Here is a 14703-nt window from a genome sequence, read left to right as displayed (position 1 = left end):
TCGGTAAACCTTGTGAGTTGTAATGGAGCCAAATTATGTGCTGTTACCTTTGTTAAATGTTGCCGTTGTTCCTGGTTTATATGAGAAGAGGGAAAGATCGCTGGCCGCTAGGCTAATCAATACAATGTAAAATGCCATAGGCTTGTGCTAATAATGTTAGCATGGTGTATTTGTTTAAAAAAACATATTTAATATAAGACAGTTGTTTTGTCAGTGAAGTTTGTGAGTTGCAATGGAGCCAAATTGTGTGCCGTTACCTTTGTCCCTGGTTTTATATGAGAAGATCACTAGTTGCTAGGTTAATTTATACAATGTAGAATGTTAGCATGTTGTATTTGTAGGGAAAATGTGTCCGGATTAGCACAAGTGTTTGTCTGTGAATGCTGCAAGTTGTAGTGAAGTCAATTTGTGTACTTATGTTTGAAATTGTCTCCATAAAGCCATATTTAATGTGTGTTTTGAATCAATTAAACTTTACAGCACTTCACAGAAACCTCCTCTGCCGACTAGTTTTTTGGAGTTGTAACTGCAGAGTGACACAGACACACCACCGCAGAAGTAAAAATGTTCACAACTGCATAGGCGACGTGCGGAGGCTACGTGCGTAGGGTCTACGCACAACCATAAATCCCCTTTGAGGAAGCTGCAGACTTTCTCCACCGTAGTCCCACTGACTGAGATGGGGTCATGTCTTTATGTCTGTTGCTTCTTGTAGTCCACAGTCAGTTTCCTTGTTTTGCTGACGTTGAAATGGAGGTTGTTGTCATGGCACCAAGATGTGAGGGCTCTGACTTCCTCACTGTAAGCTGTGTCATCGTTGCCAGAGAACAGGCCAATGATGGTTGTGTAGTCAGCTAACTCAATGAGTTCCAGCACATTCATGATGTAATGTGGAAGATGGCCACAGGATGGAGAGTTTTTGATAATATAAGCTTGTTAATATGACCTCTTTTATTTACAGGTCAGAGGTGGACCACAGAGATTGAGTCTTATATTAAATAAATAAATTAAAACAATGGTCATAAAGGCATGCACGCTATAAATACTGCCAGACATAAGTGTTGTTTTTGGTTACTGCTAATTTTTGCAAGCTGCATGATGAAATACATTTTTCCACTCAAACATGTTTTCATGACTGGACCAATGTTTAACCTCAGAACTCTTCCTTAGCCGAAAGGGCAAGATAGAAGAAGCTTCACGTCTTTAAAGTCAGTCTTGTAAAGTTTGTCTGCTCTGTGACTTAACAAATTACCCACAACTGTGCAAAGGCGTCACTCACCCAGTATCGCCTTTCATGTACAGGCTGTCACAGAAACATGCAAACTTCACATACATCCTGTTAGATCTAAACACACCAAAGTCCTTAATCATTCTCTCTGTAAACATCCACAGGCTGCGGTTAAGAGGACACACTCCTACTTTACCCGTGAACACACACATTGAACACTGTGATGTGGCGACTCCTGTGCTGCTAACAGAGTTTCTGTTGCAGTCATTATGGTGGTGCAGAGGATTACAGCTGTTTTAGCCACACTGCACACTCCCAGTGAGATACAAGCTTGGTGAGGCTCCTCTTTCAGTTTTATTTGAATGCCAATTCTGATTCACACAGTGCAGGTGTGCTTGTTATCACACCTCGTTCCTTCCTCGTTTTTTTCATTCTTTTAGTTTTAGAAGTACATGGGATATTTCTGGGTTGTGTTTTTTGCAAGGTTTTAAGTAAGCACTGAAGGTGCCTTAGTCTCTGGCTCTTGAGTGGTTTTGAAGTGTTTGTGACAGTTGCTAAGCCAACACCCTCTGTAATGGCCTGGCAGAGTATGAACATACACGTGTACACACACACTTTCACACACTCACAAGATGAGGAATTCTAACTGGTTGTATGGATGCTGACAGAGCTGTTGAGGCGATGTAGATTACTGCCGTCTTACCATGGAGAGGTGTCATCCACCACAGCCTGATAAGAGGCAGACTGTTGTGGACTAATAGTCTGTATGCATACGTGTTGAGATGAAATGACCTGCTTGAAGAAAATTGTCTGCAGCAAGTGTCAGTGGATGTACTGGGGATGTGGAGCTGTATTTGTTGCAACTCATAATGTAATAATCGGCTCATAATGTAATAAAATCATGAGCACATAACTTAATAACGGCTTTGCGCGTAATGTAATGATGTAATAACCTATTACATTATGAGCCTTACTGGCGTTGCTCATAATGTAATAACAGTTCATAATGTAATAATGGCTCATATTGTGAGAAAACTGCTGCATTATCATCATTTTTACATCTTAGAGGTGCAAATAAAGCAAACGGCATGGGTTTCAGCGCGTAGTTAACTAAATTAGTGAAACCAAGAATTATTTAATCGTAATTGCATTCTCACATTTTATTATGTAAGATGTATAAAGTTGAGCCACTAGGTGGCACTCGTGTTAGGTATTTTGGGCCTTTGAGAGTGCCATGCTCACTTCCAATGTCTCATTGTTGCAGGTAAGCAGTTGGTTGAAAGTTTAAATTTGACGGATGAAGACTGCTGCATAAGTATTAGTAGGTTATACAGAGTGGCTGGACGCAATAGTGGCCTTGCATCCAATATCAGGCAGCTCTTCAGCCAAAATGCCAGGTGGATTACAGCCTGGATCGTGACTAAACATATATCCTTTGGATGGGTCCATATTAAAGACATTCATTGGAAGAAGTAAAGTTTTCTTTTCTTTTCTTTCTTTCTTTCTTTTTTTTTTTTTTTTTTAAATCCCATCCTCTTCGTTAAGCCTTGATCTGAGTGAACACTGGCGCAGTCACTGACAAATGAGCCCCCTGGACTTGATTTTTGTTGGCAACTATAAATTATGGTTATGTATTATTTATGCATATTGTTTAGTTAAATTTATTTGGACTGTTTTTACTTGGGTGTCCTGACAGGCTGTGTTTACATTTTAAGAACTTTTGAGCTGGTCCATTGTTACTACATGGTTCTAAAACGCTCTTCTCATTCTTGCACAAGTTCCAAAATAAAGTAGCAACCTATAAACAAATCACAGTCAAACACAAACACAGACCTCTGCCCTTGAGTGCACTCTTGTTGTCAGTGTGTGCAGTTTTGACCTAAAAATGATGATAATGCAACACTTTTCTCACAATATGAGCCATTATTACATTATGTTATGTTATGCTGTTATTACATTATGAGTGGCGCCAGTAAGGCTCATAATGCAATAAGTTATTACATTATGCACAAAGCTGTTATTACGTTATACGCTCATTATTTTATTACATTATGAGCCAATTATAACATTCTGAACTTTTATTACATTTCTGTTATTACATTATGAAGCGTTACTACATTATGAGCCATTATTACATTATGAATATTACAAAATGTTGTATGTCCAGTTTTGTCCCAGACATGTTGAGGTGTTAACTTGTAACTTTAGATAGGAAGTTTCCTTAATACAGACACCAAAGTGAAGTTTTAAGTTACCAGTGCATTGTATGATTTTTTTGTCCCCTCCCAAACAAAGTTGTCCGTTGTTTTCCTCAGAACTTTTTAACAAAACTGGCATGAAAGTTTTAAAATTGACAGAATGTTGGGTCTGTGCTAAGGTCAGGCTTCTTTTAGCTGACACATTGATATCTCTATATCCCTCATCAATACAAATTTGTGGGGTCAGTAAGAAGCTGTTCTTTGATTCTGAGGAGCTGACACAGATTCTGGAGTTTAAGTCTTTTCACTAATTTTTTCTCCAGTGTAGGCGGACAGGACAGTTTTCAGTGTGAAATCACATCATTGTCATTTGGGAAAAATCTGTGAAAAAGTATCAGCCTCAATTATAGCGATTATTGGTATGTGTGTTTAAGTAGTAATAGGTTGCTGCATTTTTCATTTTATCTTCAGATGGATATTGATGATTGATCTCTGGGGTGACCTGTAAACACTTGGATGTCAAAATCTTGCCATATCTTGATGGTTAATACTGCGATTTTGTATGCAGTAATGGGAAGTAACTGATGGCTAGTATTTCTCTACAGTGTTGACACACAACTTTGAATGCCTTCTATATTATTCTTTTTTATTTCATTCCTTACATCTTCTAGTAAAGACACACAGTGTGAATATCTCAGAATATGTGGGGATAACAGTTTGACAGGAGAGAGCATTATTGCAATTATTTGATAATGTTAGAAGTAATTCATATCTGCTTTCAAACATAAAGACTGGCTCTCATGGGATCTTAAGTTACAATGTTAAATTGAAGTAAAATAAACTCATAATAATATGAGCATTCATGCATCTTACTTTACTATTCAGTTCCATAGGGAGACAGATTTTTGTTGTCAAGGTCCTTGAAACTGATATCAAAATAAATAGCATTCGACCTTTCCCAGAAACATTTTGAAAGCACATCTAAATAATGCAAATATGTATGGAACAAACAAAAATGCAAAGGTAGATCAGTAGATCATATAGGCCAGGCGGCTTGCCTTACATTGAGCTGTGACAAAGATGATTGCATACACAAGCAGAGAGCCAGACTCTGGACTGCCAGTTTCTGACCTCATGATTGTCGCAGCTGCAAGAGGGACAAGCCAATTCAATGAGCTATGCTTGCTAGTATTAACAATAAAGGCATCAGTTAGCTAAAGGTAAAGTTTTTGATATTAACAGTTAATGTTAGTTAATGAGTCAGCAGCTAGCATTTTACAGTGAATGAGCTGAAGATCATGTTAATGTTACGTCAGCTATGAGGAGTCAAAACTTGGCAACAGCTCAAATCGTGTTACTATCAGTAGCCACTGACTGACTCCTCTTCATGCCCTATGGGACATAAGGTTGCAATGACATCTGTTCATCACATTTTGTCATTGGCAATATGCGGTGCCTCTCATCCATGACAGCTGTATCTTGTCCAGACCACACACCAGCTAGCAGGGCTAGCTAGCTTTTTGGAGCGCCCTATGCAAAATATTGTTTCACCCCCATTGCAATCTCTTATGAATACACACCATATTCAATTCAATTCAATTTTATTTATAAAGCCCAATATCACAAATCACAATTTGCCTCACAGGGCTTTACAGCATACGACATCCCTCTGTCCTTATGACCCTCACAGCGGATAAGGAAAAACTCCCCAAAAAAAACCCCTTTAACGGGGGAAAAAAACGGTAGAAACCTCAGGAAGAGCAACTGAGGAGGGATCCCTCTTCCAGGACGGACAGACGTACAATAGATGTCGTACAGAACAGATCAGCATAACAAATTAACAGTAATCCACGTGACACAATGAGACAGAGAAAGAGAGAGAGAGAGAGATGCAGGTAATGACAGTAGCTTACAACATTATTGAAAGTAATAATATTATAGTTATAGTTCTGGCTACTGCGGTACAATATGTTGAAAGTATGTATTAATATCTGGCAGTATACAAGTGTGACAATAGTCATATGTGTATAATAACAATAGAAGTATGACTAATGACTAATGATGGCAGCAGCAGCAGGTGGCATCTGGCAGGACCACGACAGCAGCACAACCACACACGTCACGCTGTCCAGGCACCGCTGCGATATGAGTTAATCTGAGAGACAGTGGAGCACAAAGGCTCCGGAGAAGAAGCCGAGTTAGTGACATCCAGAATGGCCGAGTTAGCAAGATGCAGTAATAGAATACGAGAGAGAGAGAGAGAGAGAGAGAAGGAGAGAAGGTGCCCGGTGTATTATAGGGGGGTCCTCCGGCAGACTAGGCCTAAGTCAGCCTAACTAGGGGCTGGTACAGGGCAAGCCTGAGCTAGCCCTAACTATAAGCTTTATCATATTCCATTATATGCATATATATGCATGTATATGTACATGCATGTATATGTACATGTGTAAGTGTGTGTTGTAATCTGAGTCTCTCTGTTCTTTTATGTGGTAGACGTTCCAGCTGCGTTTGGATGTTCATGTGAGTTCCTGTGTGTATATCCCACTGGCCTACTGTAACTGGACGTTTTTGTCGTGGAAATGCAGCCCCCACCAACTGGTTCACACTACATCCCCACATTTGCCCTGTCATCTCTGTCAGCAGTGTTGTCGCTGTTGTTCTCGGCTAGTAACCACCTCAGCCACATCCATGTTGAGAGCTGTGTGCAATCCCAGCTCACATTGTGAATTATATATATATATATATATATATATATACATACACACACACACACACACACACACACACACACATATATATATATATATATATATATATATATATATATACACACACACACACACACACACACACACACATATATATATATATACACACCAATCAGCCAAAACATTGAAATCACTGACTGGTGAAGTGAATGACATTGATCGTTTTGTTACAATGCCATGTTCTTCTGAGGAACCTCGAGTCTTGGCATTCATGTGGATGCCACTTGACACGCACCACCCACTCAAACACCATTACAGACCAATACACCCCTCTATTGGCAACGGCACTCCCTGACAGTGTTGGGAACGTTACTTTAAATAAGTAATTAGTTATTAGTTACTTTCCCCAAAAAGTAACTGAGTTAGAAACTGAGTTACTGCACTATAAAAGTAACTAATTACCTGGAAAAGTAACTATACTGTTACTTTTTTATAAAATGCCCAAATATGTCAAATTGCTTCATTGTACACTTATCTACAGGGTGTCCGCAGAGTCTTAAAAAGTATTAAAAGTTGACAAATCAATGTTGGAAAATTAAGGCCCTTAAAAAGTATTAAAAAGTCTTAATCGCGATTTTGTGAAGTATTAAGTTTTCTTGGCATTCAAGTTTTGACAAAAAGTATCCATGAAAGTATAATTTATTTTCCTCCTCACGAGTATTACAAACAACAATGTGTGGGTAGGCACACTTGGACTGCCACTCAGGGCTGTGTGCGTACCTGTGCGACATCACGCGACGGTGCATGTTCAGGCGCCAAACAGAGGAGCAAAAGACAATAAAAAATCCTTTTCATCTTATCTGAGTTCTGTTGTATGTCTGTGCTCCATAGATTTAATTGCAAACTACAACTGTTTAGTAAGTTAAAGATGCATTGCTGCTAACGACAGCTTGAAATGGCGATGAGGTCTTAAGGTTTTTTTGGAAGGTCTTAAAAAAGTCTTAAAAAGGTATTAAAATTAAGCTCAGGATTCCTGCATATACCCTGTATCTACACTAGTTAAAGAACCTCCATTAATCGCGCAATTTAAATATGAAAAGTCTTACTGACTGACTGTCACCTGTGTGTATGCGGAGAAGAAGAAGGGCAGAGGGAGCGGAGCTGTGGAAACATAGTGCAGTCCGACATACTATCATGTGTTTAAATAACTTATTAGACGGATATATACAGAGAGAAAGGTGACATTTAGAGAGTAAGCCCAAATAAGCAACTCCACTTTAGACACCAGCCCAAAGTTGCGGCTAATAAGCGGACCTGACAACCCTGCTTGTGTGCTTGTGAATACCCACCCTACTCTGCCTCTGACTGGTATATGATGAAATTTTACTCTCCCTATGCCAATCATCATCACTTACGCTTCCCCTTCACCTGCCCTCACTACAGAAAAAAAAAAACTTTAGAGCTCCGCTGAGAAGGAGCTTGCTTGGGTGAAATGAGCTTCAGTGAACTCAAGTAAATCCGAGTAATGATGCATTTTATTGTGAGTAATGGTAACGGCGTTATAACGGGGGAGACAGTAACTTTTTTGATTACTTGTTTCTGAAAAAAGTTGCGCCGTTAGTAATGCCGATTATTTATTGTCCCAGGCAGGACAATGCACCATGCCACACCACAAAAACTGCTCAGTTACGGCACGGGGGATGTGATAAAGAGCTCAAGGCATCAACCTGGCCTCCAAACTCCCCAGATCCCAATCTAATTGAAAATCCATTGGGCATGCAGGCTTACCTCACAACTCAAACGACTCAAAGGATCCATTGACAACACCTTGGTGCCAGACAGTACAGGACACCCGCAGAGGTTCTGTCGCCATGCCTTGACAGGTCAGAGGCTCCACCGTAGATAGGAATTGGCTCTGACCCATTGGGGCCTGGACAAAGGACCTCCGGGGTTCCAGTTTGTCCCACAGATGCTTGATCAGACTGGGATCTGGGGAATTTGAAAGCTAGGTCAATGCCTTGAGCTCTTTGTCATGTTCCTTGGGCTATTCCTGAGCAGTTTTTGTGGTGTGGCATGGTGCACTGCCTTGCTGGTGGGATTCTGTCATCAGGGGTGCTGTTGCAATCAGTGGGGGTACATGATCAATAACGATATTTAGGTGAGTGGAGTGCATTAAGGGGCATCCACATGAATGTGAGGACCAAAGGTTTCCCAGCAGAACATTGCATTGTAATGAAATGATCAATGTTATTCACTTCACCTGTCAGTGGTTTTAATGTTTTGGCTGATTGGTGTATATACTCTGAATATGGTATATATCACATTTGAATGAAGTTTTATGATATGAAAATAAAATAATAATAATAATAATAACTGAGCTGTTCTGCGTTTTCTGTTTTGTGAACAAAGAGGTGCTCTCATTTCATTCTTATAGTTTGGGTTCTTGGTTCTTCGGTTGTATGCACACTTAAGAGAGAGACAGCTGCAGTACTCTGAAGCTTAGTAAGTCCATAAGACTCATGAGGCAGACAGCTGCGGTAAATAATTTGACAAGATCTGTGATAGACATGGTGATACACAGCTGATGCTAAGTTTCATCTGAGGCTTTCACTAGGTTAGTAAACGTGTTTGTGAATTCATTTTTAGATCCTGAGATACTTCACATAAAAAAGTTTGCTTCAGTTTGTTTTGCAGTGTTTCAGTTCAAGTAGTGCTGGATCACTCTAAGCTTGTGTAGGCGACCTTTATGGTTTTATTGCTGCATGTTATGGCAGCCCATGAACAAGCACCTGTTATTGTCCGATCCCTTAAGCACCTGCTCCATCCAAACCTCCAATATGTCCAGGTCTGTGTTAGTGAGCTGACTCGCTAGTGAATATGCCCCAGATATCTGTTCACAGCTTATGGTATTACATTTGAGAGATTAAAACAAAAGAGCAGACACTGTGATTCCACAAAAACATCAGAGCAACAAATGAAATGAATATAATGAATAACAGTGTGCAGGGAAAACAACTTTGAAAAAGCAATTTGGCATATTACATACGCTGGGCCACTAATGTAATGGTGGGGATGTTGTTGATGGCAGTGGATGTCACACAGAGCCACGTAAGGCGAGGATGAGCGACGGGGTAATGCACAATAACCCAGTGCATTAACCTCCATCCCGTCCCTCTTCTTATTTTAATCCAGCAAATTCTATTATTCCCCCTTGCAGGTCCATTTGCCTGTAGAGGAATCCTACCCTACTGCCAACCTCTTTTTATTCCAGCTATCAGTGTTCGTATAACCTGCTTGTATCTCCAGTGTTAATCTATCACCGCTGGGCTTCAAGCACTTTGAATAAAAAACGCTCTAAATCCGCCACTTTGAAAAGGCTACTAATTGCACAAAAGAGCAATCATCCCCTCAGATGGGTTAAAATACTTTAGACAACCAGATTAAAGCACTAGTAAAGTGATAATGCAGGTTTCACTGTAATTTAACGCATAAAAGAAATGCAAAAATGGGGCATTCTGCGCTTAAAACAATGTGCTATTACACACGCTAGACACTGCCAAGAGCCTCACAGGCCACTGACCTAATACACTGTCATCACATGAGAAGTCTAAACCAGGCTGGGCAGACACAACCACATATCCATTTAAGTGCTCAAAACTGTGGCTGTATTTCCACTGTAAAGACCATAAATACAGTAAACTTTAAAATCATCCCAGTGTTTCTCCCTGAATTTAATTTCAAGCTTTGCAAATGTGCTGGAATGCACTTGTTTGATCAGTGAAGCAGGTTAAGGAATAGCAGTTTTAGGAAAGAAAAAAAAAAAGCACTCGCAGTCCTTGGATTTTTCATCATCCGTGAAGCAATGAAACACTTCACTTAACCATTAACTATTAACAGCCAAGAATACTTTTGACTGGTTATGCATGGTGGCCCATAGAGTAATTTTCTCACTCTTTAGTTAACTGCCCTGTGCACCAGCAACACTGGTCGGAGCTAGCAAGCAGCACTGCTCACTCTGCGATTAATGCAAGTAACTCTGTCCCAACCCAACACCTTTGCTGTTGAAACATGGTGGCCATCCTCTGGTCTCCCTCCAGATATCCCTGGTGAGAAATTGGCAAAAATTTGAGCTGCAAACCCCTTTTAACATTGTTAACTATGGTATCATTATTAGCTGTGTTTGCATCGATAGCAGTGTCAACACAGCTAGTGGTGCATAGTTAATCATGTTAAAGGGTTTTGCGGCTCAAAATGAAGCTGCTGACTCACAAGGACTACCTGGGGGAAACCATGGATTACCAGAATCATCCAGGATGCCATGAACATGCATACTCAAGCTCATCTGGAGTCTCAATGTAAGAAGAGCCAATTGCTAGCTCAAATATGTAACAAAAAGTTGAAATAGTAGGAATAGTTGGAAAGGGCAAATGGGTGTGATTACTATGAATGTCACTGAAAATTTGAATAATACCTAAAATGCATGAAAGATGTGATGCTTTGTTAGGTCTGAGTGGAATTTCTATCTGAAAGTATTAAGAAGTAGAAAAGATTTTATAAATGAAAAATTTAAAAAAGCCTGTCAAAGTCCTTTGTCTGTGTGTGTGTGTGTGTGTGTGTGTGTGTGTGTCTCAAACTGCACAAATTAGCTCATGTCAATCACTTGTGTTTCTGTCTGCAGTCCAAGGTCGCCATTGTAATGGTAACTGCTGATTGACTCCTGGGTCATAGTTAACTTCATAGAGACTGAGTTGAGGCACACCTTTTAAATATCTGCTTCCCTGTCAAAACCTGAAACTTACATTGCATTTACTTTACACTATGAGAGATAGGACACCCTGATGAACTCATTGTGTGAAATCTGTTTGTGTAGTGTCAAAAATGTGAGCATTGCTGCAGGTTGAAAAACTGGCACTGTTTTCTTACAGAGATTTCTGGTCTCAGTGAAAGTTTTTCTGTAATCTGGCTGTGAGCTTTCTCTCCAAGACACACCAATGTAAACATTTTTACTAAGCTCCAGAAGGGTCAAATGTTTAAATATGGAAGAGGTGGAACATTTAAATGTTTGAAAGGAGTTTTAGCTGAGAGTATGAATGAGTACATGAGATTTTAAAATTCATAAAAATGTCTTAATTGTGATCAAATCATCCATTCATTTGAATGCAGAATTGTTACCAGAATATATAAGAAATTTCTGAAAGTTTGAAAGGTATGAAATATTAAGTTGCAGCAATAATGTCCAAATAGATTTAATAGAGTTTTTTTTTTCATTTTTTTCTTGAAGCTTAGATATCATACTGTACTAGCACTAGCATCAAAACATTCCTGACAAAACCTAGCCCAATACACAGCCAGGATTTTTGATATACTAGGGTTATACATTCCCCAAACAAAACCCTCAACACTCAAAACATTTTGACCAGAAACCAAAAAGGATGTCTTTAAAATGTTTGAATCATCTGAACTTTTTATAGTTTGTCTAATCAACTGTGCAGATAAACTCTTTGTATTCTGTAATTCTGGGCCTAATAAAAGTCTTTTTGAAACATTTAGTCTAAAATACTGAAAGTGGCTTATAAAATAGCCACTATGTGTAACTTTTTAATTATAAAATGCAAGCTTCCCTGTGGTTGCTAACACACAAACATTCACTATAAGCAGTGAGAATAATATGGTGTCTGTCACAGCCACAGAGCAAAGGAAATGACATCATGGGCTTCTGCCCACGTGGTATTAATCGGTATCCCCAGCCCTCTCCTGTTGGCACTGTCACAGTAAGTGTAGGCAGCTCATTTGCAGTGCGATGCCACTGAACCTTTATTTTGAGCTCAGTAGATTTTACTTTGTGGTTTGGCTGGAACTGCAACCACTGGACCACCCTTCTCCCTCCTATTTTACTCCTGGAATATGAAAAAACAGTTTCATGCAGTTGAAGTGGATTATTTTTCTTACAATGTGAACAAATATGTTTGTGCTTGTGTTGTTCAGCAGAAATTGCCACAAGCTTTTATTTATTTATTTTTTATGAAAAATGGGACAATATGTATTAATAAACAATTACTTGTAAATACATGAGATTATAGCCAGGCAGATAATTTCTGTCTCCAGTCCCATGGCAGGTTGAAGTTAAACACAGAGAAGGCAACAAGAAAATAATCTAAGTCAAACAGAGTAAGACAAGCAAAACAACATACACAGAAACATGGTAGACCAAGAGTCGGGAGACCATAGGAATTTTTAGATATCAAATGTCTCAAACTGTCTGCTTGTTTAAGTACTTGTTATATTGCACATTGCTCAAAATTGCACCAAATAGTAAAGTGCAAGATTGAATTGCACGATGCCCATAGCACACGACTGCAGGTGTGTGTCTAAATATTGCACAAAATTAGCATACATAAGAATAAGAATAAGAATAACTTTATTCATCCCTAAGGGGAAATTCAATTATCTGTCAGCTCATCTATTATATGTCAAAGAATTATAAAGCCTGATGGCTGTTGGTATAGGATCTTCTGTATCTCTCTGTCCTGCATCGAAGAGAGAGGAGCTGGCCACCACATTTTTTTTGGTCCCTCAAGGTGTTGTGGAGTGGATGATCTGGGTTGTTCATGATGGCCTCGGACATCTTCAGTGTGCATCTCTCCACCACCTTGTCCAGTGTGTCCAACCTTACTCCAGTCACAGAGCCAGCTCTTTTGACTAGTTTGTCCAGCCGCCTTGCATCTTTGTGTCTGATGCTTCCTCCCCAGCAGACTGCAGCATAAAACAACACACTTGCCACCAGAGACTGATAAAACATCTGCAGCATCTTACTACAGATGTCGAGAGATCTGAGCTTCCTCAACAAAAAGAGCTGGCTCTGCCCCTTTTTGTAGAGAGCGTCTGTGTTTAGGGACCAGTCCAACTTATTATCCAGGTGTACACCTAGATACTTATAGCTTGGCCCCACCTCGATGTCCATCCCACAGGTATTCACTGGCTGAAGAGGGGGCTTGGACCTGTGAAAATCTATGATCATTTCCTTGGTCTTTGATGTGTTCAGGAGGAGACAGTTCTTGTGACCCCAGTCACTGAAGGCTTTTTTCAGGTCCCTATATTCAGACTCCTGCCCATTCTTGATACACGCCACAATAGCAACGTTGTCCAAGTATTTCTGGATGTGGCAGGACTCAGAGTTGTATTTGAAGTCCGCCGTGTACAGTGTGAACAGGAATGGAGCCAGGACAGTCCCTTGTGGAGCCCCTGTGATGCTCATTAATGTCCCAGAAACACAGTTCCCCAACCTGACATACTGTGGCCTTCCTGTCAGGTAATCTGTGATCCAGGAAATAAAGGAAGGATCAACTGCCATCTCTGTGAGCTTGTCTTTGAGTATGTTGGGTTGGGTGGTGTTGAATGCGCTTGAAAAATCAAAGAACATGATTGTCACATCAATCAATCAATCAATCAATCAATTTTATTTATAAAGCCCAATATCACAAATCACAATTTGCCTCACAGGGCTTTACAGCATACGACATCCCTCTGTCCTTAAGACCCTCACAGCGGATAAGGAAAAACTCCCCCAAAAAAACCCTTTAACGGGGGAAAAAAAACGGTAGAAACCTCAGGAAGAGCAACTGAGGAGGGATCTCTCTTCCAGGACGGACAGACGTGCAATAGATGTCGTACAGAACAGATCAACATGATAAATTAACAGTAATCCATATGACACAGGGAGAGAGAGAGAGAGAGAGAGAGAGAGAGCGAGAGCAAGAGAGAGATATGCAGGTAATGACAGTATCTTACAACAACATTAATGGAAGTAATAATATTATAGTTATAGTTCTGGTTACTGCGGTACAATATGTTGAAAGTATGTATTAATACCTGGCAGTATACATGTGTGACAATAATCATATGTGTATAATAACAGAAGAAGTATGACTAATGACTAATGATGGCAGCAGCAGCAGGAGGCATCTGGCGGGACCACGGCAGCAGCACAACCACACACGTCACGCTGTCCAGGCACCGCTATGATATGAGTTAATCTGAGAGACAGTGGAGCACAAAGGCTCCGGAGAAGAAGCCGAGTTAGTGACATCCAGAATGGCCGGGTTAGCTAGATGCAGTAATAGGATATGAGAGAGAGAGAGAGAGAGAGAGAGAGAGAGAAGGAGAGAAGGGGCCCGGTGTATTATAGAGGGGTCCTCCGGCAGACTAGGCCTAAGTCAGCCTAACTAAGGGCTGGTACAGGACAAGCCTGAGCCAGCCCTAACTATAAGCTTTATCAAAGAGGAAAGTCTTAAGTCTAGTCTTAAATGTGTCTGCCTCCCGGACCGTAACAGGAAGATGATTCCACAGGAGAGGAGCCTGATAGCTAAAGGCTCTGGCTCCTGATCTACTTTTGGAGACTTTAGGGACCACGAGTAACCCTGCGTTCTCAGAGCGCAGTGTTCTGGTGGGAGAAGATGGCACTATGAGCTCTCTAAGATATGACGGCGCTTGACCATTTAGAGCTTTATAAGTTAACCGTAGGATTTGAAATTCAAGTCTGGATTTTACAGTGAGCCAGTGCAGAGAAGCT

The 14703-nt window shown here is 40.3% G+C and overlaps 1 protein-coding gene across 7 annotated transcripts in view; it reads left to right on the top strand.

Annotated features, from left to right (window-relative positions):
* bcas3 (BCAS3 microtubule associated cell migration factor) overlaps nucleotides 1-14703 on the top strand; it is a 937438-nt gene that overhangs the window by 44937 nt on the left and 877798 nt on the right. The window lies entirely within an intron of this gene.

This window comes from Epinephelus fuscoguttatus, linkage group LG5 (assembly GCF_011397635.1).
Source record: "Epinephelus fuscoguttatus linkage group LG5, E.fuscoguttatus.final_Chr_v1".
NCBI classification, from domain to species: domain Eukaryota; kingdom Metazoa; phylum Chordata; class Actinopteri; order Perciformes; family Serranidae; genus Epinephelus; species Epinephelus fuscoguttatus.
This window is presented reverse-complemented; position numbering and strand designations above follow the sequence as displayed.